General features: G+C 39.0%; 1 long non-coding RNA gene across 1 annotated transcript in view; it reads right to left on the bottom strand.

The window, feature by feature from the left end:
* Nucleotides 1-5,512: 5,512 nt before the first annotated feature.
* LOC114564467 (uncharacterized) overlaps nucleotides 5,513-6,000 on the bottom strand; it is a 29,663-nt gene continuing 29,175 nt past the window's right edge. The window contains exon 5 of the long non-coding RNA XR_003693752.1: nucleotides 5,513-5,634. This is a non-coding gene — a long non-coding RNA (uncharacterized LOC114564467). The remainder of the gene's footprint in view (nucleotides 5,635-6,000) is intronic.

Consider the following 6,000-nt stretch of genomic DNA (forward strand, 5'->3'; position numbering starts at 1 on the left):
GAGTTATATTTTGAATGTGCACAAAGTTTTGGACACAGAAATCTTGCTCAAACATCTCAAATATTACAGTCCAGGGGTTTATTTTTAAATTAAAATGAATAATGTATAATTGAGGTTACTCCCTCAACAAAAGATGCAAAAGAGAAGGTAAGAGTAAATGATGCCTATATGCTACATGTGTGCTGACTCAGATATAATTCGAAAAGCAGATCTAAAGGAGAATGCCTTGCTGCAATATATTCCATTATGTTTTCATATTCAATTCAATTCAAAAAGCTTTATTGTCTACGGAGCCCCCCTGGTCCCACTTTGTCAAAAAAAAATTCATTATAACTATCTCGTGGCCACGAGATACGTATCTTGAGGCCTTAAGATACGCGATAATTCTTCATATTTTATAGCCTATATTTATACTTTTTACATGTACAGACCCTTTCCAAAAAATTAGAATATCATGGAAAAGTTCATTTATTTCCATAATTCCATTCAAAACGTTAAACTTCCATATATTATAGATTCAGGGCCCACAACTTAAACAATTTCAAGTATTTAGTTGTTTATTTGTACATAATTTGGGCTTCCAGCTCATAAAACCCACGAAAACAGGATTTCAAAAAATTAGAATACTGTGAAGAAATCACCATAAGAAGGACTGGACTGTTGGCCAGTGGTCCAAGGTTTTCCGATGAAAGTAAAGTGTGCCTTTCATTCGGGAATCAAGGTCCAAGGGTTTGGAGGAAGACGGGTGAGGAACAGAACCCAAGCTGCTTGAGGTCCAGTGTGAAATCTCCACAGTCAGTCATGATTTGGGGTGCAATGTCCAGTGCAGGTGTTGGTAAACTCTGCTTTCTTAAATCCAATGTCACCGCATCAGTCTACCAGAAAGTTTTATGATTCCTTCTGCTGAGGATCTGTATGGAGATGCAGATTTCATCTTCCAGCAGGACCTGGCCCCTGCCCATACCGCCAGAAGCACCAAAACCTGGTTTGATGCCCATGCTATCACAGTGCTTGACTGGCCAGCCAACTCGCCGGACCTAAACCCCATTGAGAATCTATGGGGTATTATCAAGAGGAAAATGAGGGACACCAGACCCAAAAACAAAGAAGAGCTGACAGCAAGCATCAATCTGGGCTTCCATAACTCCCAGGCAATGCCACAGGCTGACTGGCTCAGTGATTAAGGCAAAGGGATTCCCTACCAAGTATTGAAGATTGACGTATCGTTTTGAAAGTACCACGTTGATGTGATCCTAATTTCTAAGTAAATGGTGATTTCTTCACAGTATTCTAATTTTTTGAAATCCTATTTTCGTGGGTTTTATGAGCTGGAAGCCCAAATTATGTACAAATAAACAACTAAATAATTGAAATCGTTTAAGTTGTGGGCCCTGAATCTATAATCTATGGAAGTTTAATGTTTTGAATGGAATTATGGAAATAAATAAACTTTTCCATGATATTCTAATTTTTTGGAAAGGGTCTGTATATATGTCACAAAGAGCCAGGCCGCCAGAGTTTTCTTATGTTGTATATAGTGTGGTGTTTCAGGTGTTTTATTTTGTATTATGAATGGCTGAGACACAAGGAGGAAAGAGGAGCAGATAGAGAGTGAAAACGAAACGTTGGGGATGGGCAGGACAGCGGAGCAGGAGGTCAGCTGTGGATGTTTGGAAGATCGGCGTGTTGGCGTTGTAGCCCGAACGGGAAAAGCAGAGTGGACCTCTTCCCCCCTCCCTCAAACAGAAAAGGGTGAAGACTGTAGTCCCTTTCTCTATAGACTGGTTGAAATCAGATTTTCAATTTTTGCCCAAATCGCACTCGCACAACGCCAACGTGCGAATTAGCCATCCATTTTCGTAAAAGGGCCCATATTTGAGCTTTACATAGTTGATTTCTCGAATAAAAAAGTTTCAGAAGTGAATTTTGTAATTTTGTAGAGATGGAATAGATTCAGAGATCTACCTGACCTCAGGTCAGATTGTAGCCTATGTTAATGTTCTACCTGATCTCAGGTCAGTTGTGTAGCCTATGTTAATGTTCTACCTGATCTCAGGTCAGTTGTGTAGCCTATGTAAATGTTCTACCTGATCTCAGGTCAGTTGTGTAGCCTATGTAAATGTTCTACCTGATCTCAGGTCAGTTGTGTAGCCTATGTAAATGTTCTACCTGATCTCAGGTCAGTTGTGTAGCCTATGTAAATGTTCTACCTGATCTCAGGTCAGTTGTGTAGCCTATGTAAATGTTCTACCTGATCTCAGGTCAGTTGTGTAGCCTTTGTAAATGTACTACCTGATCTCAGGTCAGTTGTGTAGCCTATGTAAATGTACTACCTGATCTCAGGTCAGTTGTGTTCTACCTGATCTCAGGTCAGTTGTGTAGTATGTAAATGTTCTACCTGATCTCAGGTCAGTTGTGTAGCCTTTGTAAATGTTCTACCTGATCTCAGGTCAGTTGTGTAGTATGTAAATGTTCTACCTGATCTCAGGTCAGTTTTGTAGCCTATGTAAATGTTCTACCTGATCTCAGGTCAGTTGTGTAGCCTTTGTAAATGTTCTACCTGATCTCAGATCAGTTGTGTAGCCTATGTAAATGTTCTACCTGATCTCAGGTCAGTTGTGTAGCCTTTGTAAATGTTCTACCTGATCTCAGGTCAGTTTTGTAGCCTATGTAAATGTTCTACCTGATCTCAGGTCAGTTGTGTAGCCTTTGTAAATGTTCTACCTGATCTCAGGTCAGTTGTGTTCTACCTGATCTCAGGTCAGTTGTGTAGCCTATGTAAATGTTCTACCTGATCTCAGGTCAGTTGTGTAGCCTATGTAAATGTTCTACCTGATCTCAGGTCAGTTGTGTAGCCTATGTAAATGTTCTACCTGATCTCAGGTCAGTTGTGTAGCCTATGTAAATGTTCTACCTGATCTCAGGTCAGTTGTGTAGCCTATGTAAATGTACTACCTGATCTCAGATCAGTTGTGTAGCCTGTGTAAATGTACTACCTGATCTCAGATCAGTTGTGTAGCCTATGTAAATGTACTACCTGATCTCAGATCAGTTGTGTAGCCTATGTAAATGTACTACCTGATCTCAGGTCAGTTGTGTAGTATGTAAATGTACTACCTGATCTCAGGTCAGTTGTGTAGTATGTAAATGTTCTACCTGATCTCAGGTCAGTTGTGTAGCCTATGTAAATGTTCTACCTGATCTCAGGTCAGTTTTGTAGCCTATGTAAATGTTCTACCTGATCTCAGGTCAGTTGTGTAGTCTATGTAAATGTTCTACCTGATCTCAGGTCAGTTGTGTAGCCTTTGTAAATGTTCTACCTGATCTCAGGTCAGTTGTGTAGTCTATGTAAATGTTCTACCTGATCTCAGGTCAGTTGTGTAGCCTATGTAAATGTTCTACCTGATCTCAGGTCAGTTGTGTAGTCTATGTAAATGTTCTACCTGATCTCAGGTCAGTTGTGTAGCCTTTGTAAATGTTCTACCTGATCTCAGGTCAGTTGTGTTCTACCTGATCTCAGGTCAGTTGTGTAGCCTATGTAAATGTTCTACCTCATCTCAGGTCAGTTGTGTAGCCTATGTAAATGTTCTACCTGATCTCAGGTCAGTTGTGTAGCCTATGTAAATGTTCTACCTGATCTCAGGTCAGTTGTGTAGCCTATGTAAATGTACTACCTGATCTCAGATCAGTTGTGTAGCCTGTGTAAATGTTCTACCTGATCTCAGATCAGTTGTGTAGCCTATGTAAATGTACTACCTGATCTCAGATCAGTTGTGTAGCCTATGTAAATGTACTACCTGATCTCAGGTCAGTTGTGTAGTATGTAAATGTACTACCTGATCTCAGGTCAGTTGTGTAGCCTATGTAAATGTTCTACCTGATCTCAGGTCAGTTGTGTAGCCTATGTAAATGTACTACCTGATCTCAGGTCAGTTGTGTAGTATGTAAATGTACTACCTGATCTCAGGTCAGTTGTGTAGTCTATGTAAATGTTCTACCTGATCTCAGGTCAGTTGTGTAGCCTATATAAATGTACTACCTGATCTCAGGTCAGTTGTGTAGCCTATGTAAATGTACTACCTGATCTCAGGTCAGTTGTGTAGCCTATGTAAATGTTCTACCTGATCTCAGGTCAGTTGTGTAGCCTATGTAAATGTACTACCTGATCTCAGGTCAGTTGTGTAGCCTATGTAAATGTTCTACCTGATCTCAGGTCAGTTGTGTAGTATGTAAATGTACTACCTGATCTCAGGTCAGTTGTGTAGTATGTAAATGTACTACCTGATCTCAGGTCAGTTGTGTAGCCTATGTAAATGTTGGGGCTGACAAAGGTTCCGGTTTTTGGGAGGTTGACGTCAACTTCCAGCTTTGTTGAGATTCGCACGTTTTCAGCGGCAGTTTCAAAATATGAGATGTTCATAGTAAAGGGGTGTCAGTGGGACTTTGAGCTTCTATGTATGTCCTATTTACCCACCGAACTGTTGTTATTACACTATGACAGAGTAAAATCAGTTTGGCATTCTATCACCCCTTTAAATCTGGAACGATGATCAGATTTGAAACCAAATCCTCCAAATGATTCCAATAAGGAAACGATTCTGATGGAATCCTAATTTTTGATCTCGATGCCCAACCCTACTGCTGATACTACAACTGCTTTTTGAAACATATCAACGGTGTTCATTACTACAACATTGTTGACTCCAAACAGTAATGTAATTGTATAAAATACATTTGCAATAAGGTCACCTGTCTGTGTCATATTTATTAAAACGAGACCAGTGGTCTGTTTCACAATGTCTTACAAAGAACAAACATGATTTCATTACCTTTCCATTTTCCAGATCCTGCCATTGTTTTCATGAACATAATGTCATGACTGTTATAATGTTTATTATAACAGCAGAACATAGTGTTTGATGGTTTGATAATAATTTAAACCATTCCCACTTTTCCAATTATTCGGACTTCTTAACTTCTTACACATTTAAGCTCTTAATCCAGTTTAGCTTTAGCAATTTAATATACATTTGGTCATTCACTCACGCTCAGCCTGTATTCCCCAAAGTGACTATTGGGAGGCTTAGAGTTGTCTGCAGACTTTTTTTTCCTACAATATAACACACTTTTATTGATTGACGATATTAAGCTCTGTAATCTTGATCAACTCAGCCTATAGGTCTGCAGTAATAGTATAAGCCCCTGTTATTATGACGCAGCTACGTCATACCTGGTGCAGCCACTGTTTTACAGAAGCATAACAGATTGAAGGGAGATTATCAGTGTGCAATCACAGTAAATAATTTTAAGTTAAATACTGGAATATTGATACCCCAACTGCTAGTTAGTCAGTTTACTGACAAAACCTATATCACAAAGAAAAATCCACAATGAAAACAAATTCATGACAATGTTTGGATGAAGGACAACGAATATAAGAGCACTTTCAAGGCACTGAACATCCCTCTGAGCATGGTCAGTAGAAATGATAAATATTCAGCCAAAGACAGTCTCATAGAGCAGGTACTTTATTTGCACTCAGATTTCCTTTACATTCATACTGTTGATTTGAAATCATGAATTCAACATTCAACAAATGGTGCATTGTTTTTGGAAGAGTTGGAGGCCGATTTCCTAAAAGGGAGAAACACAAAGAGAGTAAAAAAGATCATAAATATTGATGAAAAAATCCAGATTATATTGTTTTACAAAGATCCATTCAAAGGTAAAGAATTAACATAACACACGCATATGCTCACATCTGATAATAACTCTCTTCCATTTCTTACCTTAGCTCATTTGCAGCAATGCCCTGAACCAGTGCATCCTGGTTTACAACAAGGTTTAACAGTAGCAGTGTGGCAAACGCTTTGACAACCTCCCACTCCTCCTGTTAAAATATGAGAATTGAGATTAGGAATTCAAAGTTGACAACAGAAACTCAGATTTTTGCCATTAACATGCTGATATCTGAACATAAGTAATAAACTGGACTGTTAA

This window comes from Perca flavescens, chromosome 11, assembly GCF_004354835.1.
Source record: "Perca flavescens isolate YP-PL-M2 chromosome 11, PFLA_1.0, whole genome shotgun sequence".
Taxonomy (NCBI): Eukaryota; Metazoa; Chordata; class Actinopteri; order Perciformes; family Percidae; genus Perca; species Perca flavescens.